General features: G+C 46.4%; 1 protein-coding gene across 4 annotated transcripts in view; it reads left to right on the forward strand.

Moving 5' to 3' along the window:
* The window catches only part of DIPK1B (divergent protein kinase domain 1B), a 175397-nt gene that overhangs the window by 111372 nt on the left and 39899 nt on the right, over window positions 1–24126 (forward strand). The gene's annotated exons all lie outside the window — the stretch shown is intronic.

Consider the following 24126-nt stretch of genomic DNA (forward strand, 5'->3'; position numbering starts at 1 on the left):
GTGGCATTCTCAGTGATTTCACTGCTGATCTCTAGTGATGGATAGGCGGCATTCTCAGTGATGTCACTGCTGATCTCCAGTGATGGATAGGCGGCATTCTTAGTGATGGCACCGCTGATCTCTAGTGATGGATAGGCGACATTCTCAGTGATGTCACCGCAGATCTCTAGTGATAGATAGGCGGCACTCTCAGTGATGTCACTGCTGAACTCTAGTGATGGATAGGCGGCATTCTCAGTGATGTCACCGCTGATCTCTAGTGATGGATAGGTGGCATTCTCAGTGATGTCACTGCTGATCTGTAGTGATGGATAGGTGGCATTCTCAGTGATGTCACTGCTGATCTCTAGTGATGGATAGGCGGCATTCTCAGTGATGTCACTGCTGATCTCTAGTGATAGATAGGCGGCATTCTCAGTGATGTCACCTCTGATCTCTAGTGATGGATAGGCGGCATTCTCAGTGATGTCACCGCTGATCTCTAGTGATGGATAGGCGGCATTCTCAGTGATGTCACCTCTGATCTCTAGTGATGGATAGGCGGCATTCTCAGTGATGTCACTGCTGATCTCTAGTGATGGATAGGCGGCATTCTCAGTGATGTCACTGCTGATCTCTGGTGATGGATAGGAGGCATTCTCAGTTATGTCACTGTTGATCTCTAGTGATGGATAGGCGGCATTCTCAGTGATGTCACCTCTGATCTCTAGTGATGGATAGGTGGCATTCTCAGTGATGTCACCTCTGATATCTGGTGATGGATAGGAGGCATTCTCAGTGATGTCACCGCTGATCTCTAGTGATGGATAGGTGGCATTCTCAATGATGTCACTGCTGATCTCTAGTGATGGATAGGCGGCATTCTCAATGATGTCACTGCTGATCTCTAGTGATGGATAGGCGGCATTCTCAGTGATGTCACCACTGATCTCTAGTTATGGATAGGTGGCATTCTCAGTGATGTCACTGCTCATCTCTGGTGATGGATAGGCAGCATTCTCAGTGATGTCACTGCTGATCTCTAGTGATAGGCGGCATTCTCAGTGATGTCGCCGCTGATCTCTAGTGATAGGTGGCATTCTTAGTGATGTCACTGCTGATCTCTAGTGATGAATAGGCGGCATTCTCAGTGATGTCACTGCTGATCTCTAGTGATAGATAGGCGGCATTATCAGTGATGTCACATCTGATCTCTAGTGATGGATAGGCGGCATTCTCAGTGATGGCACTGCTGATCTCTAGTGATATGCGGCATTCTCAGTGATGTCACCTCTGATCTCTAGTGATGGATAGGAGGCATTCTCAGTGATGTCACCGCTGATCTCTAGTGATGGATAGGCGGCATTCTCAGTGATGTCACCTCTGATCTCTAGTGATGGATAGGCGGCATTCTCAGAGATGTCACCGCTGATCTCTAGTGATGGATAGGTGGTATTCTCAGTGATGTTCTCTTGTGATGGATAGGAGGCATTCTCAGTGATGTCGCCGCTGATCTCTAGTAATAGGTGGCATTCTCATTGATGTCATCGCTGATCTCTAGTGATGGATAGGCGGCATTCTCAGTGATGTCACTGCTGATCTCTAGTGATAGGCGGCATTTTCAGTGATGTCACCTCTGATCTCTAGTGATGGATAGGAGGCATTCTCAGTGATGTCACCTCTGATCTCTAGTGATGGATAGTCGGCATTCTCAGTGATGTCACCGCTGATCTCTAGTGATGGATAGGTGGTATTCTCAGTGATGTCACCTCTGATCTCTAGTGATGGATAGGCAGCATTCTCAGTGATGTCACTGCTGATCTCTAGTGATGGATAGGCGGCATTCTCAGTGATGTCACATCTGATCTCTAGTGATGGATAGGGGGCATTCTCAGTGATGTCACCTCTGATCTCTGGTGATGGATAGGAGGCATTCTCAGTGATGTCACTGCTGATCTCTAGTGATAGGTTGCATTCTCAGTGATGTCACCACTGATCTCTAGTGATGGATAGGCGGTATTCTCAGTGATGTCACTGCTGATCTCTAGTGATAGGTTGCATTCTCAGTGATGTCACCACTGATCTCTAGTGATGGATAGGCGGCATTCTCAGTGATGTCACCGCTGATCTCTAGTGATGGATAGGCGGTATTCTCAGTGATGTCACTGCTGATCTCTAGTGATGGAGAGGTGGTATTCTCAGTGATGTCACCTCTGATCTCTAGTGATAGATAGGCGGCATTCTCAGTGATGTCACCGCTGATCTCTAGTGATGGATAGGTGGCATTCTCAGTGATGTCACTGCTGATCTCTAGTGATGGATAGGCGGCATTCTCAGTGATGTCACCACTGATCTCTAGTTATGGATAGGTGGCATTCTCAGTGATGTCACTGCTGATCTCTGGTGATGGATAGGCAGCATTCTCAGTGATGTCACTGCTGATCTCTAGTGATAGGCGGCATTCTCAGTGATGTCGCCGCTGATCTCTAGTGATAGGTGGCATTCTTAGTGATGTCACTGCTGATCTCTAGTGATGAATAGGCGGCATTCTCAGTGATGTCACTGCTGATCTCTAGTGATAGATAGGCGGCATTATCAGTGATGTCACATCTGATCTCTAGTGATGGATAGGCGGCATTCTCAGTGATGGCACTGCTGATCTCTAGTGATATGCGGCATTCTCAGTGATGTCACCTCTGATCTCTAGTGATGGATAGGAGGCATTCTCAGTGATGTCACCGCTGATCTCTAGTGATGGATAGGCGGCATTCTCAGTGATGTCACCTCTGATCTCTAGTGATGGATAGGCGGCATTCTCAGAGATGTCACCGCTGATCTCTAGTGATGGATAGGTGGTATTCTCAGTGATGTCACCTCTCATCTCTTGTGATGGATAGGAGGCATTCTCAGTGATGTCGCCGCTGATCTCTAGTAATAGGTGGCATTCTCATTGATGTCATCGCTGATCTCTAGTGATGGATAGGCGGCATTCTCAGTGATGTCACTGCTGATCTCTAGTGATAGGCGGCATTTTCAGTGATGTCACCTCTGATCTCTAGTGATGGATAGGAGGCATTCTCAGTGATGTCACCTCTGATCTCTAGTGATGGATAGGCGGCATTCTCAGTGATGTCACCGCTGATCTCTAGTGATGGATAGGTGGTATTCTCAGTGATGTCACCTCTGATCTCTAGTGATGGATAGGCAGCATTCTCAGTGATGTCACTGCTGATCTCTAGTGATGGATAGGCGGCATTCTCAGTGATGTCACATCTGATCTCTAGTGATGGATAGGCGGCATTCTCAGTGATGTCACCTCTGATCTCTGGTGATGGATAGGAGGCATTCTCAGTGATGTCACTGCTGATCTCTAGTGATAGGTTGCATTCTCAGTGATGTCACCACTGATCTCTAGTGATGGATAGGCGGTATTCTCAGTGATGTCACTGCTGATCTCTAGTGATAGGTTGCATTCTCAGTGATGTCACCACTGATCTCTAGTGATGGATAGGCGGCATTCTCAGTGATGTCACCACTGATCTCTAGTGATGGATAGGCGGTATTCTCAGTGATGTCACTGCTGATCTCTAGTGATGGAGAGGTGGTATTCTCAGTGATGTCACCTCTGATCTCTAGTGATAGATAGGCGGCATTCTCAGTGATGTCACCGCTGATCACTAGTGATGGATAGGTGGCATTCTCAGTGATGTCACTGCTGATCTCTAGTGATGGATAGGTGGCATTCTCAATTATGTCACTGCTGATCTCTAGTGATGGATAGGTGACATTCTCGTCACCGCTGATCTCTAGTGATGGATAGGTGGCATTCTTAGTGATGTCAGTGCTGATCTCTAGTGATAGATGGGCGGCATTCTCAGTGATGTCACCACTGATCTCTAGTGTTGGATAGGCGGTATTCTCAGTGATGTCACTGCTGATCTCTAGTGATGGAGAGGTGGTATTCTCAGTGATGTCACCTCTGATCTCTAGTGATAGATAGGCGGCATTCTCAGTGATGTCACCTCTGATCTCTAGTGATGGATAGGTGGTATTCTCAGTGATGTCACCGCTGATCTCTAGTGATGGATAGGCGGCATTCTCAGTGATGTCACTGCTGATCTCTAGTGATGGATAGGCGGCATTCTCAGTGATGTCGCCGCTGATCTCTAGTGATGGATAGGCGGCATTCTCAGTGATGTCACCACTGATGTCTAGTGATGGATAGGCGGCATTCTCAGTGATGTCACTGCTGATATCTAGTGATGGATAGGCGGCATTCTCAGTGATGTCACCACTGATCTCTAGTGATGGATAGGCGGCATTCTCAGTGATGTCACTGCTGATCTCTAGTGATGGATAGACGGCATTCTCAGTGATGTCACCTCTGATCTCTAGTGATGGATAGGTGGCATTCTCAGTGATGTCACTGCTGATCTCTAGTGATGGATAGAAGGCATTCTCAGTGATATCACCTCGGATCTCTAGTGATGGATAGATGGCATTCTCAGTGATGTCACCTCTGTTCTCTAGTGATGGATAAGCGACATTCTCAGAGATGTCACCGCTGATCTCTAGTGATAGATAGGCGGCATTCTTAGTGATGTCACTGCTGATCTCTAGTGATGGATAGGCAGCATTCTCAGTGATGTCACTGCTGATCTCTAGTGATGGATAGGTCGCATTCTCCGTGATGGCACCTCTGAGCTCTAGTGATGGATAGGCGGCATTCTCAGTGATGTCACCTCTGATCTCTAGTGATGGATAGGCGGCATTCTCAGTGATGTCACTGCTGATCTCTAGTGATGAATAGGCGGCATTCTCAGTGAAGTCACCTCTGATCTCTAGTGATGGATAGGCGGCATTCTCAGTGATGTTACTGCTGATCTCTAGTGATGGATAGGCAGCATTCTCAGTGATGTCACCACTGATCTCTAGTTATGGATAGGTGGGATTCTCAGTGATGTCACCTCTGATCTCTAGTGATGGATAGGTAGCATTCTCAGTGATGTCACCGCTGATCTCTAGTGATGGATAGACGGCATTCTCAGTGATGTCACTGCTGATCTCTAGTGATGGATAGGCGGCATTCTCAGTGATGTCACTGCTGATCTCTAGTGATGGATAGGTGGCATTCTCAGTGATGTCACCGCTGATATCTAGTGATAGGTGGCATTCTCAGTGATGTCACCTCTGATCTCTAGTGATAGGCAGCATTCTCAGTGATGTCACCTCTGATCTCTAGTGATGGATAGGTCGCATTCTCAGTTATGTCACTGCTGATCTCTAGTGATGGATAGACGGCATTCTCAGTGATATCACCTCTGATCTCTAGTGATGGATAGGTGGCATTCTCAGTGATGTCACCTCTGATCTCTAGTGATGGATAAGCGACATTCTCAGTGATGTCACCGCTGATCTCTAGTGATGGATAGACGGCATTCTCAGTGATGTCACTGCTGATCTCTAGTGATGGATAGGTGGCATTCTCAGTGATGTCACCGCTGATCTCTAGTGATGGATAAACGGCATTCTTAGTGATGTCACTGCTGATCTCTATTGATGGATAGGTCACATTCTCAGTGATGTCATGACTCACTGCTGATCTCTAGTGATGGATAGGCGGCATTCTCAGTGATGTCACCGCTGATCTCTAGTGATGGATAGGTCGCATTCTCAGTGATGGCACCTCTGAGCTCTAGTGATGGATAGGCGGCATTCTCAGTGATGTCACCTCTGATCTCTAGTGATGGATAAGCGACATTCTCAGTGATGTCACCGCTGATCTCTAGTGATGGATAGACGGCATTCTCAGTGATATCACCTCTGATCTCTAGTGATGGATAGACGGCATTCTCAGTGATATCACCTCTGATCTCTAGTGATGGATAGACGGCATTCTCAGTGATATCACCTCTGATCTCTAGTGATGGATAGACGGCATTCTCAGTGATATCACCGCTGATCTCTAGTGATGGATAGACGGCATTCTCAGTGATATCACCTCTGATCTCTAGTGATGGATAGACGGCATTCTCAGTGATATCACCTCTGATCTCTAGTGATGGATAGGCGGCATTCTCAGTGATGTCACCGCTGATCTCTAGTGATGGATAGACGGCATTCTCAGTGATATCACCTCTGATCTCTAGTGATGGATAGGAGGCATTCTCAGTGATGTCACTGCTGATCTCTAGTGATGGATAGGCAGCATTCTCAGTGATGTCACCTCTGATCTCTAGTGATAGGTGGCATTCTCAGTGATGTCACCTCTGATCTCTAGTGATGGATAGGCGGCATTCTCAGTGATGTCACCTCTGATCTCTAGTGATGGATAGGCGGCATTCTCAGTGATGTCACTGCTGATCTCTAGTGATGGATAGACGGCATTCTCAGTGATATCACCTCGGATCTCTAGTGATGGATAGGCGGTATTCTCAGTGATGTCACCACTGATCTCTAGTGATGGATAGGCGGCATTCTCAGTGATGTCACCTCTGTTCTCTAGTGATGGATAAGCGACATTCTCAGAGATGTCACCGCTGATCTCTAGTGATAGATAGGCGGCATTCTTAGTGATGTCACTGCTGATCTCTAGTGATGGATAGGCAGCATTCTCAGTGATGTCACTGCTGATCTCTATTGATAGATAGGCGGCATTATCAGTGATGTCACCTCTGATCTCTAGTGATGGATAGGCGGCTTTCTCAGTGATGTCACTGCTGATCTCTAGTGATGGATAGGCAGCATTCTCAGTGATGTCACCACTGATCTCTAGTTATGGATAGGCGGCATTCTCAGTGATGTCACCTCTGATCTCTAGTGATGGATAGGTAGCATTCTCAGTGATGTCACCGCTGATCTCTAGTGATGGATAGACGGCATTCTCAGTGATGTCACTGCTGATCTCTAGTGATGGATAAACGGCATTCTCAGTGATGTCACTGCTGATCTCTAGTGATGGATAGGCGGCATTCTCAGTGATATCACCTCTGATCTCTAGTGATGGATAGGTGGCATTCTCAGTGATGTCACCTCTGATCTCTAGTGATGGATAAGCGACAATCTCAGAGATGTCACCGCTGATCTCTAGTGATGGATAGACGGCATTGTCAGTGATGTCACTGCTGATCTCTAGTGATGGATAGGCGGCATTCTCAGTGATGTCACTGCTGATCTCTAGTGATGGATAGGCGGCATTCTCAGTGATGTCACTGCTGATCTCTAGTGATGGATAGGTGGCATTCTCAGTGATGTCACCGCTTATCTCTAGTGATAGGTGGCATTCTCAGTGATGGCACCTCTGAGCTCTAGTGATGGATAGGCCGCATTCTCAGTGATGTCACCTCTGATCTCTAGTTATGTATAGGCAGCATTCTCAGTGATGTCACCTCTGATCTCTAGTGATGGATAGGTCGCATTCTCAGTGATGTCATGACTCACTGCTGATCTCTAGTGATGGATAGGTGGCATTCTCAGTGATGTCACCTCTGATTTCTAGTGATGGAAAGGTGGCATTCTCAGTGATGTCACTGCTGATCTCTAGTGATGGATAGACGGCATTCTCAGTGATATCACCTCTGATCTCTAGTGATGGATAGGTCGCATTCTCAGTGATGGCACCTCTGAGCTCTAGTGATGAATAGGTGGCATTCTCAGTGATGTCACCACTGATCTCTAGTGATGGATAGGTGGCATTCTCAGTGATGTCACCTCTGAGCTCTAGTGATGAATAGGTGGCATTCTCAGTGATGTCACATCTGATCTCTAGTGATGGATAGGCGGTATTCTCAGTGATGTCACCTCTGATCTCTAGTGATGGATAGGTGGCATTCTCAGTGATGTCACTGATGATCTCTAGTGATGGATAGGCGGCATTCTCAGTGATATCACCTCTGATCTCTAGTGATGGATAAGCGACATTCTCAGTGATGTCACCGCTGATCTCTAGTGATGGATAGACGGCATTCTCAGTGATGTCACTGCTGATCTCTAGTGATGGATAGGTGGCATTCTCAGTGATGTCACCTCTGATCTCTAGTGATGGATAAGTGACATTCTCAGTGATGTCACCGCTGATCTCTAGTGATGGATAAACGGCATTCTCAGTGATGTCACTGCTGATCTCTAGTGATGGATAGGTCGCATTCTCAGTGATGTCATGACTCACTGCTGAGCTCTAGTGATGGATAGGTGGCATTCTCAGTGATGTCACTGCTGATCTCTAGTTATGGATAGGTGGCATTCTCAGTTTTGTCAACTCTGATCTGTAGTGATGGATAGGTGACATTCTCAGTGATTTCACTGCTGATCTCTAGTGATGGATAGGTGGCATTCTCAGTGATGTCACTGCTGATCTCTAGTGATGGATAGGTGGCATTCTCAGTGTTGGCACCTCTGAGCTCTAGTGATGGATAGGCGGCATTCTCAGTGATGTCACCGCTGATCTCTAGTGATGGATAGGCGGCATTCTCAGTGATGTCACTGCTGATCTCTAGTTATGGATAGGTGGCATTCTCAGTGATGTCACCTCTGATCTGTAGTGATGGATAGGTGGCATTCTCAGTGATGTCACTGCTGATCTCCAGTGATGGATAGGCGGCATTCTTAGTGATGGCACCGCTGATCTCTAGTGATGGATAGGCGACATTCTCAGTGATGTCACCGCAGATCTCTAGTGATAGATAGGCGGCACTCTCAGTGATGTCACTGCTGAACTCTAGTGATGGATAGGCGGCATTCTCAGTGATGTCATCGCTGATCTCTAGTGATGGATAGGTGGCATTCTCAGTGATGTCACTGCTGATCTCTAGTGATGGATAGGCGGCATTCTCAGTGATGTCACTGCTGATCTCCAGTGATGGATAGGTGGCATTCTCAGTGATGTCACCTCTGATCTCTAGTGATGGATATGCGGCATTCTCAGTGATGTCACCTCTCATCTTTTGTGATGGATAGGAGGCATTCTCAGTGATGTCGCCGCTGATCTCTAGTAATAGGTGGCATTCTCATTGATGTCATCGCTGATCTCTAGTGATGGATAGGCGGCATTCTCAGTGATGTCACTGCTGATCTCTAGTGATAGATAGGCAGCATTCTCAGTGATGTCACCTCTGATCTCTAGTGATGGATAGGCAGCATTCTCAGTGATGTCACTGCTGATCTCTAGTGATGGATAGGTGGCATTCTCAGTGATGTCACCTCTGATCTCTAGTGATGGATAGGCAGCATTCTCAGTGATGTCACTGCTGATCTCTAGTGATGGATAGGCAGCATTCTCAGTGATGTCACTGCTGATCTCTAGTGATGGATAGCCGGCATTCTCAGTGATGTCACTGCTGATCTCTAGTGATGGATAGGCAGCATTCTCAGTGATGTCACTGCTGATCTCTAGTGATGGATAGGCAGCATTCTCAGTGATGTCACTGCTGATCTCTAGTGATGGATAGGCAGCATTCTCAGTGATGTCACTGCTGATCTCTAGTGATGGATAGGCAGCATTCTCAGTGATGTCACCTCTGATCTCTAGTGATGGATAGGCGGCATTCTCAGTGATGTCACTGCTGATCTCTAGTGATGGATAGGCGGCATTCTCAGTGATGTCACCTCTGATCTCTAGTGATGGATAGGCGGCATTCTCAGTGATGTCACCGATGATCTCTAGTGATGGATAGGTGGTATTCTCAGTGATGTCACCTCTGATCTCTAGTGATGGATAGGCAGCATTCTCAGTGATGTCATCGCTGATCTCTAGTGATGGATAGGCGGCATTCTCAGTGATGTCACTGCTGATCTCTAGTGATAGGCGGCATTCTCAGTGATGTCACCTCTGATCTCTAGTGATGGATAGGAGGCATTCTCAGTGATGTCACCTCTGATCTCTAGTGATGGATAGGCGGCATTCTCAGTGATGTCACCGCTGATCTCTAGTGATGGATAGGCGGTATTCTCAGTGATGTCACTGCTGATCTCTAGTGATGGATAGGCAGCATTCTCAGTCATGTCACCGCTGATCTCTAGTGATTGATAGGCAGCATTCTCAGTGATGTCACCGCTGATCTCTAGTGATGGATAGGCGGTATTCTCAGTGATGTCACTGCTGATCTCTAGTGATGGATAGGCAGCATTCTCAGTGATGTCACCACTGATCTCTAGTGATGGATAGGCAGCATTCTCAGTGATGTCACCTCTGATCTCTAGTGATGGATAGGCGGCATTCTCAGTGATGTCACTTCTGATCTCTAGTGATGGATAGGCGGCATTCTCAGTGATGTCACTTCTGATCTCTAGTGATGGATAGGCAGCATTCTCAGTGATGTCACTGCTGATCTCTGGTGATGGATAGGAGGCATTCTCAGTGATGTCACTGTTGATCTCTAGTGATGGATAGGCGGCATTCTCAGTGATGTCACTTCTGATCGCTAGTTATGGATAGTTGGCATTCTCAATGATGTCACTGCTGATCTCTAGTGATGGATAGGCGGCATTCTCAGTGATGTCACCACTGATCTCTAGTTATGGATAGGTGGCATTCTCAGTGATGTCACTGCTGATCTCTGGTGATGGATAGGCGGCATTCTCAGTGATGTCACCGCTGATCTCTAGTGATGGATAGGCGGCATTCTCAGTGATGTCACTGCTGATCTCTAGTGATAGGCGGCATTCTCAGTGATGTCGCCGCTGATCTCTAGTGATAGGTGGCATTCTTAGTGATGTCACTGCTGATCTCTAGTGATGAATAGGCGGCATTCTCAGTGATGTCACTGCTGATCTCTAGTGATAGATAGGCGGCATTATCAGTGATGTCACATCTGATCTCTAGTGATGGATAGGCGGCATTCTCAGTGATGGCACTGCTGATCTCTAGTGATAGACGGCATGCTCAGTGATGTCACCTCTGATCTCTAGTGATGCATAGGAGGCATTCTCAGTGATGTCACCGCTGATCTCTAGTGATGGATAGGCGGCATTCTCAGTGATGTCACCTCTGATCTCTAGTGATGGATAGGCGGCATTCTTAGAGATGTCACCGCTGATCTCTAGTGATGGATAGGTGGTATTCTCAGTGATGTCACCTCTCATCTCTTGTGATGGATAGGAGGCATTCTCAGTGATGTCGCCGCTGATCTCTAGTGATGGATAGGCTGCATTCTCAGTGATGTCACTGCTGATCTCTAGTGATAGGCGGCATTCTCAGTGATGTCACCTCTGATCTCTAGTGATGGATAGGAGGCATTCTCAGTGATGTCACCGCTGATCTCTAGTGATGGATAATCGGCATTCTCAGTGATGTCACCTCTGATCTCTAGTGATGGATAGGCGGCATTCTTAGAGATGTCACCGCTGATCTCTAGTGATGGATAGGTGGTATTCTCAGTGATGTCGCCTCTGATCTCTAGTGATGGATAGGCGGCATTCTCAGAGATGTCACCGCTGATCTCTAGTGATGGATAGGTGGCATTCTCAGTGATGTCACTGCTGATCTCTAGTGATGGATAGGCGGCATTCTCAGTGATGTCACTTCTGTTCTCTAGTGATGGATAGGCGGCATTCTCAGTGATGTCACTGCTGATCTCTAGTGATGGATAGGCGGCATTCTCAGTGATGTCACCGCTGATCTCTAGTGATGGATAGGAGGCATTCTCAGTGATGTCACCTCTTATCTCTAGTGATGGATAGGCGGCATTCTCAGTGATGTCACCGCTGATATCTAGTGATGGATAGGTGGCATTCTCAGTGATGTCACCGCTGATCTCTAGTGATGGATAGGTGGCATTCTCAATGATGTCACTGCTGATCGCTAGTTATGGATAGGAGGCATTCTCAGTGATGTCACCTCTGATCTCTAGTGATGGATAGGCGGCATTCTCAGTGATGTCACTGCTGATCTCTAGTGATGCATAGGCGGCTTTCTCAGTGATGTCACTGCTGATCTCTAGTGATGGATAGGTGGTATTCTCAGTGATGTCACCTCTGATCTCTAGTGATGGATAGGTGGCATTCTCAGTGATGTCACTGCTGATCTCTAATGATGGATACGCGGCATTCTCAGTGATGTCACCACTGATCTCTAGTGATAGGAGGCATTCTCAGTGATGTCACCACTGATCTCTAGTGATGGATAGGAGGCATTCTCAGTGATGTCACCTCTGATCTCTAGTGATGGATAGGAGGCATTCTCAGTGATGTCACCGCTGATCTCTAGTGATGGATAGGTGGCATTCTCAGTGATGTCACTGCTGATCTCTAGTGATGGATAGGCAGCATTCTCAGTGATGTCACTGCTGATCTCTAGTGATGGATAGGCGGCATTCTCAGTGATGTCACCGCTGATCTCTAGTGATGGATAGGTGGCATTCTCAGTGATGTCACCGCTGATCTCTAGTGATGGATAGGTGGCATTCTCAATGATGTCACTGATGATCGCTAGTTATAGATAGGAGGCATTCTCAGTGATGTCACCTCTGATCTCTAGTGATGGATAGGCGGCATTCTCAGTGATGTCACCGCTGATCTCTAGTGATGGATAGGTGGTATTCTCAGTGATGTCACTGCTGATCTCTAGTGATGGATAGGCGGCAGTTTCAATGATGTCATCGCTGATCTCTAGTGATGGATAGGTGGCATTCTCAGTGATGTCACCGCTGATCTCTAGTGATGGATAGGTGGCATTCTCAATGATGTCACTGCTGATCGCTAGTTATGGATAGGAGGCATTCTCAGTGATGTCACTTCTGATCTCTAGTGATGGATAGGCGGCATTCTCAGTGATGTCACCGCTGATCTCTAGTGATGGATAGGTGGTATTCTCAGTGATGTCACTGCTGATCTCTAGTGATGGATAGGCGGCAGTTTCAATGATGTCATCGGTGATCTCTAGTGATGGATAGGCGGCAGTCTCAATGATGTCATCGCTGGTCTCTAGTGATGGATAGGTGGCATTCTCAGTGATGTCACCGCTGATCTCTAGTGATGGATAGGTGGCATTCTCAATGATGTCACTGCTGATCGCTAGTTATGGATAGGAGGCATTCTCAGTGATGTCACCTCTGATCTCTAGTGATGGATAGGCGGCATTCTCAGTGATGTCACCTCTGATCTCTAGTGATGGATAGGTGGTATTCTCAGTGATGTCACTGCTCATCTCTAGTGATGGATAGGCGGCAGTCTCAATGATGTCATCGCTGGTCTCTAGTGATGGATAGGTGGCATTCTCAGTGATGTCACCGCTGATCTCTAGTGATGGATAGGTGGCATTCTCAATGATGTCACTGCTGATCGCTAGTTATGGATAGGAGGCATTCTCAGTGATGTCACCTCTGATCTCTAGTGATGGATAGGCGGCATTCTCAGTGATGTCACCGCTGAACTCTAGTGATGGATAGGTGGTATTCTCAGTGATGTCACTGCTGATCTCTAGTGATGGATAGGCGGCAGTTTCAATGATGTCATCGCTGATCTCTAGTGATGGATAGGTGGCATTCTCAGTGATGTCACCGCTGATCTCTAGTGATGGATAGGTGGCATTCTCAATGATGTCACTGCTGATCGCTAGTTATGGATAGGAGGCATTCTCAGTGATGTCACTTCTGATCTCTAGTGATGGATAGGCGGCATTCTCAGTGATGTCACCGCTGATCTCTAGTGATGGATAGGTGGTATTCTCAGTGATGTCACTGCTGATCTCTAGTGATGGATAGGCGGCAGTTTCAATGATGTCATCGGTGATCTCTAGTGATGGATAGGCGGCAGTCTCAATGATGTCATCGCTGGTCTCTAGTGATGGATAGGTGGCATTCTCAATGATGTCATCGCTGGTCTCTAGTGATGGATAGGTGGCATTCTCAGTGTCTTTCTAATGGATTACAGTATTTCGCTCTCGTGTGTTTGTTCGCCAGGGATCAGTCCATTTCTCTTTGTTTCTGAGCAGTGCTTGATGTCTTGTACCTGGCGTTCCTCTCCTCCTGCAAACAATGTTCTCGCCGTTCTCCGGTTACTTGGTTGGGTTTCATTCCCTTTAATCTTCCTGGAGCTGCACTGCATGCATTTCTATCCTCTGTGCTGTATAATTTTTATTCCTGTCCGTTTCTTTGGCACACGTTGTTTCTTGCTGTTTCTGCTCCAGTCTTCTGTTTAGCCCTGTCTCCGGCGAGGCTAGGCAGATGTCATAACCCATTCATTATGCAGGTACATCAATAAAACATGGCCATGCTGCAATGGTTTCCATTATATAATGCAGGCAGGCTTTCTGATGTTCTGCAGAGCGCCCAGAGATTGTTATCACCGGGAAACCGTGATGATGATGATGATTTACTTACAAACCTCGACTCCTATAGCAAATTATGCTGCACGTCTAGAAGCAACAGCTGCATTCAGATCACCAGAAAGGACAGATTTACAGGACCCCCGAGCCCATGGTCTGAGGAACAACTTGTGTAGCAGTCCGGCTGAAACATATGTGTATTTGTATTTAAAGGGGATGTGTCATTAGAAAATGACCTGCTGTTTAAATAAGGTTTTTGTTTTGCATGTATTTTTTTTATTATTTACCAATTATCTTTTTTTTATATTTCATGATATTTATTTAAAAAAAAAACACAAAAGATCAGTAATCCTGCAGTTTCACAATGACCACTGGGCTATTTTAGAATCATACTTCCTGTTCTTTCTGTAACAGTTTTCAGCAGTTTCCTTATCATCAGAGGCAGGATAACAATTTGATTTATTTATTTTACTCATTTATATAGCGCCATTAATTCCACAGCGCTTTACAGACATTATCGGCACTGTCCCCGATGGGGCTCACAATCTAAATTCCCTATCAGTATGTCTTTGGAATGTCTGATAATGGATAACACTTCTATATACAGCTAATAACACATGATCCACCATTCACAATAGATGATGTCACAGCTCACCTCCTACTCCTCTTGTGAGCCTGTGGAAGGATCATTCATGGTGCTCTATATACAGCTGATGATACAGGATCCAACATTCACAATAGGTGATGTCACAGCTCACCTCCTCCTCCTGACTGGTAACACTTCTTTCCAAAGCTGATGAGTGTCCACAAATCACAATAGATGATGTCACAGCTCATCTCCTCTCCTTCCCTTCAAAATGACCTTTGCACTTGCTCAGCAGATGCCGCAATACAATAGTCAGTCTGTTGCTCCTAATGTACATATGAATTTCCTGAAATAACAGAAATTTAGAATCTAGAAAAGACCCAGTGACCGGTGTGAAATTTATAAGATTTCCAAGTGATATTTTTGGTAAAGTTCGAGATAAAAGAAAATAAAACCTTACCAAATAAAAAAAATGTTTTTAAAGGAAAAACCTGATTTAAAGGATAGGGCTTCGCGAATGACAGGTTACCTTTGAAGATATTTTACTTAGTCACCTTGTACTCCAGACACATCCAGAGCTGCATTCTCCATCCCATTGCTGCCACTTATAGAGAAGTGTTATTTCCAGTATCAGCCATCTGATGATGCAGCTCTGTGTGACTCCCATAATGCACTGTTCTACGTAAATGCAGCATTGGATGTGACTAGAGTATAAGTAAACATGGTAAGTCGATATAATTAAATGGAGCACTGCGGTAATTATGAGCTTTATTCCTTAAAGGGTTTTCTTTAGTAGTAGGAAAACATTGCTGCTTTCTTCCAGAAAACAGCACCACACCTGTCTACAGGTTGTGTGTGGTATTGCAGCTCAGCCCTTGTCACCTCAGTCAAGTTGAGCTGCTGTACCAGACACAACCTGAATATGGGTGTGGCACTGTTTTTAAAAATCCTGGATTATCTCTCTAAGGCCGGAATCACACACAGCGTAATACGGCGGAGTCTCGCAGGTTAAAACCAAGCTCTGGCTCCGGCACTCCGGAGCGGAGTGTGCAGCCGCACAGCAATACATGGAGCTGCACGCTCCGCTCCGGAGTGCCAGTGCCAGAGCTTGGTTTCAACCTGCGAGACTCGGCCGTATCTCGCTGTAGTGTGACTCCAGCCTAAGGTCGGGGTCACACTTGTGAGAAACTCGCATGAGTCTCGCTTCTCAATACCCGGCACTCCCGTCAACACTTGGAACCGGAGTTTGCAGCTGCAAGTATTTCTATGCAGCTGAGCTCTCCAGTCCCAAGTGCCAGCGGCAGTGCCGGGTATTGAGACGCAAGACCCATGCGAGTTTCCCACAAGTCTGACCCCGACCTAAAGGGTTAGTCTGATCACCATTCAGTAGTATACTGCTCCTCTGGCTCTCCCGGCATGATGGGGGTCAAAACCAGCCACCTCTGATAGACTGTAGCAGTGGCTGGTTACCCAGGAAACAAACTGTACACTATAGAGTTAAAAATCCATCAGTTCTGGGGAACAGAAAGGATTTTCGATAAGCGGTAAACTGCAAAGTCGCTTGTTTTTACCAATTACTTTTCAATTGTTCCCCTTTATGATGAGTAGACGAGCTCTTTAGTAGGTAACCTAGAACGTAGCACTTCCAACCAAAGACCATTTGGTGCTTGGGCCTCAGACTGTGACAGGTCAGTGCTCATAACCCCCAGCTCCTGTCCCCCCCGAACCACACTCCCCTGAAGCTGATGGTTACGTCTGGCCATTGTTAGCAGCTCCACGTTGCAGAATCTGTAGTGACTACATTTTTTTTCTTGGCAAAAGCAATCCCATCTCCCTGCAGAGCCTGGAGGACACAAAATAAAGGTCTCCGTGCTTTAGTCCAGCGTGGCCGCGTGCGCTCCAGGCGTTTGGGATGAGTCAGAACACATCAGAGCATATGGCGCAGCCAGGCACGGCATTGCATTTTATTAACGCGGCCATGTCTGCACACAATAATAAGCGCACGCAGCCTGCCAGCCCGGACATTGTGTGAGGTCCTCCGATCACCTGAGCGCTCGCTGCAGAGGGACAGTTAACAGGAATGCTCAAATGATGGCTGCACAAAAATGCAAATCCCACAGTAAGATTTGAATGAAATGCAAGATTCTGCTCCGCGTGTACGCGTGCAGGTGTTATGGGATCATGCGGCAAGTTGTGGATTCATGTAGGTTATTCTCCCATCTGACATTATAGCAAAATTGTAAAATTCCACTTTTTTTCAAAATTGAAGAGATTTCTATCATTTCATGGCCAAAAATTCCACTTTGAAGACAGCGTGTGACTTTGTGGCGCCCCCAGGAGTATGGTCGCCACAGTGGCATTGCCTTCCTCCTAGGGAGAGTGATGTCATGCCTGGAAGCAATGATGGGTCTCTCTGGCAGTTAATCACTGCATGCAACACAGTTCCCACTCTGGGTCAGCAGAGGGAGCTCTAAACCCAGAACTGAGGGGAGGAGCTGTCTCTGGGGGCCAGGAAGGAGTGAGGGAGTTAGTGTGAGGAGGGCGTCGTGTGCAGACGTGGAGGAGAAGAGCTGGGGAGACTGAGGAAAGTGGAGAGCTCAGTCCCAGTGATAGCGCATGATCTGGAGCCTGGTCTCCAAGGGTGTATGAATACTAACAGTCCTGCACCAGAAACCAGAGGAATAGGAAGCTGTGAATGCTCTATTCCCACATAATCCTCGGAGGCACAACAGCGACGGGTGAGCCAAGAGAGATAGAAGGCTACGGCTGTCTGCCATGCGAGTGGAGTGTGGCTAACATCAGAAAGGAGGAACTCCAGTGTAACTCAGTACTGGGAGTACTTCATAGAGAGCGCTAGTAAGGAGACTGCACAACCCATCTGCCAGAGTGATTCCTGATTTGCTTCCAGGCTAACCAGCTCCTGTGCCATCTGTACTCAGGACCCTGGGCTGCATTTGCCAAGTAAAGGTAAAGAAACTGCAACCTATTGTGTCCTTGCCTTCTTGCTGCAACCTCCCCGGGACTGCTGCATCTCTGTGCCTGACACTGCACCTTCCTTCCCAACACCCACCTACGCTGCCCTGGGGCTACAGCCCTGCCTGTGGAGGGTTATAACATCATTGCTGCACTACACCATCTGTCCCAGGGGATCTGTCTGCAGCGTCGGCTTAACATTTGCTGAAGACAAAACATCTACAAAACATCTATTCGTAAACTTTATTCCATCACTTCACTCCCTTACATGGACGCCCAGGGCCACGGACCGGGTCACCGCTAGTGTGACACTTCCCTATGAAATACTGGCCCGAAATCGAGTACCCCATTGCCCTGGCGGGCGATCCAACTGCACACTTAATGTACGGTGTCTCTGCCGATGATACAGAGACACTTTGCTGTGGATCACAATTTACCATGGACAGGATGGCGGATTTCCTACACCGGTGTGTGGTGCGGCTGTCAGTCGGTGTCATGTCTGAGCGCCCATCATATTCTGGCTCTGTCTTGTGTATTAACACGATCCCTCACTATGGCCGCACCAGTTTGTTGCCATCTCCATCTGATCTTGTGATTTGTGCCTTCAGGTTTTTCATCCTTCAGCAGTTTCCAGGTTTCTACTTGCTGTTAGTGAATGGATATATTTATATATATACCCAGGCCGCCATTATCAACAGCGCTAATCTGTCAATCTGGGTTCACACGTTGCTGCTGTGGCGTAGGAAACCGCTCCGACAGGGCGATCGCTGCAGTTTTGCAATATATTAGAGTGAAAAGCAATCTAATGGTGAAAGCAAAGCTGCCGATCATTTGCCACACCACGGAGCCATGACCATCAAACGGCTGGTATCTGCAGTCAGACAGACAACATGGCAGCGTGAGTTTTGGGCACACTCCGGCTGCAATCTAGGGTCGTGGAAAGGATCTTAGGAAGTAAACAATTAGGCCACATTCACACGTTCAGTATTTGGTCAGTATTTTACCTCAGTATTTGTAAGCCAAAACCAGGAGTGGAACAATCAGAGGAGAAGTATAATAGAAACCCGTCCCCACTTCTGTGTTATCACCCACTCCTGGTTTTGGCTTACAGATACTGAGGTAAAAAACTCACCAAATACTGAACATGTGAGTATGGCCTTATACAGAATATAGAGCAGACAAAAAGCCCACTACATAGAAGTCACAGATTATCGCCATTTATATACATTTAAATGCTAAATACACATAAAATAGCGAATGAAGCAACATGAAATGATATTATAGTTATCAGATGAACAATCGCTTGACCAACAGCTATTCCCCGATTCCTCCATCACGGGAGCGCTCCGCTGTGTGTTCTCTGGGAGCTGTGCTGACTCCTCTGGGAAAGCAAAAGATCATCAGACATACCGTCTCCCGCAGCTTCATTTGGCAGCGGAGAGGCGGCAGGAACCCATACACATTTGACTGTCAGCCGATATCTGTGAATTTAGCCGACGTTAGTATCATGTAGATATCAGATAATGGGGCCCAAGTTTCAGTACAAAATATAATGCTGCACATGGATCATACACCCTCACCCTAATGAAGATCATGTAAAATTAAACAGTGTGACCACTACTTGGACATCACCTTGTTAAATGCTTTATTACCCTATGTAAAATAATAAACAACAAACAGATACTCCTCTCCAGGAGAGCTGCTGGGTCTGAGGGCACTCGTATGCAGTTGTTATGTGAGCACTGCACCAAATCCCCTTTGATGTCCGAGTTTTGGCCAAGGGAAGGGTGAGTTGAGCTGCCCACTAGGCACTGCCGATTGTTAAGTCAGTGTTATTATTATTTTGTTTGTTTTTTTTACACTGGGGCTTACAGAATTTAAGAGTGGGGTGTCCAAGTAATGGGCAAACCCTTAATACTGGCTCAAGATGATGAAGCCAACCTAAATAGAGAATACACAAGTGTCAGACATAACCAAATACATGTTTTACCCTAAAAAGAGACCCAATAAGTGAATATTGCTAAAATTGGCGCAATAGGCTGCACTAACCAAGACCAAGAGGATCTTTATACACGTTTCGCCATTATATTAGCTTCTTCAGGAGTATAATAAATGCATATTAGATATTATAAATAGATAACATAGTCATCAGGCACTATGTATCTATGCAGTTTATAATCATAATGGATTTATAATAAATCAGATGTGATTCACAGTAACAGATTCATGCGGTAGACAGCAGTGATGACGTTTTGACCCTCCCATGTCTTTATCCAAACAGTTACATATGTGAAGTGGAGAAGGGAGTAGGACGAAAGTTCCCAAGTAGGTACACCATGTGTATATGCTGCCTTGTGATGTAAGAGCCTGTCACTTTACTCTTTCTGGCAATGCCCATGGATTAGTGACTGCTGCTGCTTTATGAGATGGTTACACAAAGTGGACACAATTCACCTGCCACCTGTTTGATGTTTCTTTGCTTACACCAGAGCCACGTATAAATATATATTCCCCTTAGTACCTGAGCGATGCAGAAATCACCTTCTATTGTGAGGCTACTGGGAAAAATAGATTCCATATGTGTCCGCTGGTGTGAATTGGTCTGTTCTGCGGGGTAATGAGCCGTGCTGGTGGGAGAATGTTCTATCTCCTTAACCTCTCACTTGAGCGCAGCCGGCATCGTGATGAGACTGAATGAGGTTTGTCTTATCACCTGTCACCCTGCCACACTGGAGATTGACCTGTCTCCGCTGCTCGCAATGCATAAAATACATCACCTCCCTAACTGGGAATCGGCAGACACTCCTGAAGGTTTCCAGTCTTCTTGTCACCTTGTAGTGAACTGATAAACTGCAGTTTCATAGATATTGATCGGGTGGAGCAGCTCCAGCTGTGCGCCGGCTGACGGGCCACACGTAAAACGGTAAATGCCAATGCTGATGCGCTGTCCAGGATGCCTAATCTGCCAGATGCAGGAGAAGACCCTGAGGCATTCGAAGAAGTAGAATTACCTCCCTTCCACCGGCCAATTGCGGCCCAACGTGCCCAGGGAGTGAGAAACAGACGGTCTATCCTGAAAGAGGCTACCCTAAATCCATTGCCTCACCATGACTGGGCAGAAACCCAGGATAGCGACCCCGCAGTCCGCCTGTTGAAGGAGCTACTGTCACAAGCTGACTCACGCCCGGATTCAGATGCGAGCTGTTGGGTCCCGGGGCCGCCATCCTCACCGTAACTAGACTCACATAGCAGGAAAATACCGGTCGTTGTTTGGCCAAATACCCAGTTGTTTGGCCAATATCTATTTCTCTTTATCTTCCTTTCCCCATTGGCTTAGTGTGCATATGTTTTCAATGGGTAGCAAAAACTAGTAAGGAACAAAAACTGCTTCCAGACACCTCTGGTGTTGAGATACAACATTCCCATTTCTTTTTCCCCCAATATCAATCACAATTGTTCTGTATTGTGTAAGAGCATTCCAGAGTATAGGTGCAGTTCAGGAGAAGTCCTTCAGCGACTGGCTACATTATCATATTGTGATAACAGTTAATACATTTTCCCAAAAGTATCAAATTCTATCAGTATATGGCTGACACCAAGATCATTGGTCTGACTAATGACCACTGCAGCTTTCTCCTCCGCAGTTTGCTGGTATAGCTGTATGGATATGTCCACACTGGATGTATATTCAGTGCATAAAAACAGCTGCAGACTTTGCCCTAAATGTTTGCAAAGGGTGAAATGAATGAGATTAGAAGATTGCGGTGATTAGCTGAATATAGGTCCTCTTTAAATCTTCACAGTCATTCATGAGTTAACAGGTGTCTCGTGGTATGGAAAGGGTTTAGAGTTCAGTAGTCTATTGACTGTGCAGCTTAGGCCTCTTTCACACATCCGTTTGTCTCCATCAGTCAAAATCCGCCGTTTTGCCAAAAAAAAATGGATTCGCCATTTTTCTTGGCGGATCCGTTTTTTTCCCATTGACTTGCATTATCGGGGGATCTTGATGGATGGTCATCCGTTGGATCCGTTTTTTTACGGATCCGCCAAAATTTTGGCGTCCGCTGACATGACTGGACGGACCATGAAACTTTTGGCCTGGCCGGATCCGCATTTTTCACAGCGCATGCCCAGAACAATTACCTTTGGCAGGAAATTAACCCTAAACCCGGTTCTGGCAGCTGAAAAAAAAATCTCTCTCTCTCTCTTTCCAGACTCGGTTCCTCCGGTGCCACCCGTTTTTTTCAATCCGCCTACGGACGGATTTCGACTCAGCAGAAAAACGGATGTGTGAAACAGGCCTTATTGGAACCACACTCTTCCATTATATAAGCCTGTGTCTGGCTTCCCTCCATGCAAGCAATAGAATCTTCATTCTGTTCTTGGCTGCATTGGGGAAGAGGTTTCTGGAAAGTCGCTCTTGTCGTCTTGTGATTGTTGCATGCATCCTTCCCCTTGTTGGCATTTCTTTGCGTTGCTCTTCTGCCCCGTTATTGTACACTCATCTTCCCTTTGTATTTTATCCTGTATACACGTCGTTTGATTGTGCTTTGGTTTGCGCCTGTAGGTCCAGCCTGTGTTACCCCATATACCCCTGCCCCTTCCCTCACTGCATAGAGTGGTACGAGAACCAGAAATCTCCACCTTCAGGAGTAACCCTGGGTTAGGGATAGTGTAGAGATTCCCTATATTAGGGACAGTATAAGGTCCATTTTCCACGGCAAACCTACTGTCACAGTGTGACAGTCTATCTTTGTGCCTGTCTGTCACTTGCATTGTTTGAGTTGACTTTATTTTTTACACTCGGGCAGCATCTGAAAGAACCATCCTTTTTTTTTTCTTGACTGTTTGAAGCTCTCCTGGCAAATGGTAGGGTTTTGCACAATGCTCCTTTAAGCAGTAGAGGCTGTGGTTTCCATAGAAACCACAACATTGGAGACCTGCGCTATAGGTGCTGGGAGAAGGGGCGACCCTGTCTCATTACAGCTTTCACAAGGTCAAGCCACTGGTGGGTCAGGTCCCATTTGCTCTCAATCCTCCTGTAAAAATGTCTTCCATTATGATTCCTTCCACATTCTACGAGCCATCATGTTGCAAATCCCCAGTCAAACAGACATCAAGCTGGAGAACCAACAAGATTATATTATTCCCACGGATAACTAGACAACAGGTATCACACGGTCTATCTATCTAAAAATAAAAGGCAAAATTATGTGCAGCACCAGCAGGACAGTGTATGGGTGCAGGACTCTCCAGGCAAAGACAAATTCTCCAGATAAGCAAAAAAAAAACAAAAACACAGCACTCCAAAATGAATACAAAAGGTGATATTTACTCGCTCATCATGACTTGATGCAAGGCCATGATGGGCGATTAAATATCACCTTTCGTATTGATTTTGGAGTGCTGCTTTCCTTGTTTTGCTTATCTAATCTATCATCTATTCACACTATATAGATGAAATTTTTGTTACTGATAGCTTTATCATTAAATTTGGGTTTCTCATTCAGTCTCATTGACCCCTCGAGTATAATATCTGGCCTCGTCACCCCCTAGTGTATAACATTCCTTCCTCTTGAATATTCCCCTATTATCTGTGAGTGATATTATTGAGAAGTGGAAGGAACCGCAGGCTTATAGCACCCAGACTTTCTGAGGGGGCTGGGGCTATAATGTATTCATTATAAGCCTCAGTCCCCTGATGAAGCCAGTATAAGCGAAACTTGTTGGGGAGGCTATAAGTGTGTTTTTTATCCGCTTTAGTGATACCTGTATATGAAAGTTATATGTATCTGGTTAGTCCCAGTTAGTTTATGTGTTGAATATTTCTAACTGATTGGAGAAGGCTTCCAATGTTATAAATCCTATTATACATTGGAATAATACAGGTTCACTTTAGTGACAGATTGCACTTACCTATCAGCGTATGATGGATGAGTCTGGGTTGGTGAATGTTACCCCCCTTACTGCATTGTGCCTGCTGTACAGTTTGCTGTAGGAGGGTCATGCTATGGCCTTGTTATCAGGGGTCGGCCTCAGCTCATTAGTTCTAGTGATGGGGCATCTAAATCTTCAGCACAAGACATTGTGGACCATTGTAGCTTCAGCTTTGTGGGAACAGTTTGGGGAAGGCCCTTTTCTGTTCCCCATGACGGTGCCCAGAGCACAAGGTCCATACAGCCATGGAAGAACGTGAGCGGCCGCACAGAGTCTGGACCTCAGCCCATCCAAGAACGGAGACTGTGAGCCCGGCCTCCCCCAACATCAGGATCTGACCTCACAAATGCTCTTCTGGATGAAGGGGAAAAAGTCTCCAGACACCTCCAAA

The sequence above is a fragment of the Dendrobates tinctorius genome, unplaced genomic scaffold (genome assembly GCF_039654945.1).
Source record: "Dendrobates tinctorius isolate UK_male_01 unplaced genomic scaffold, ASM3965494v1 ptg000013l, whole genome shotgun sequence".
NCBI lineage: Eukaryota > Metazoa > Chordata > Amphibia > Anura > Dendrobatidae > Dendrobates > Dendrobates tinctorius.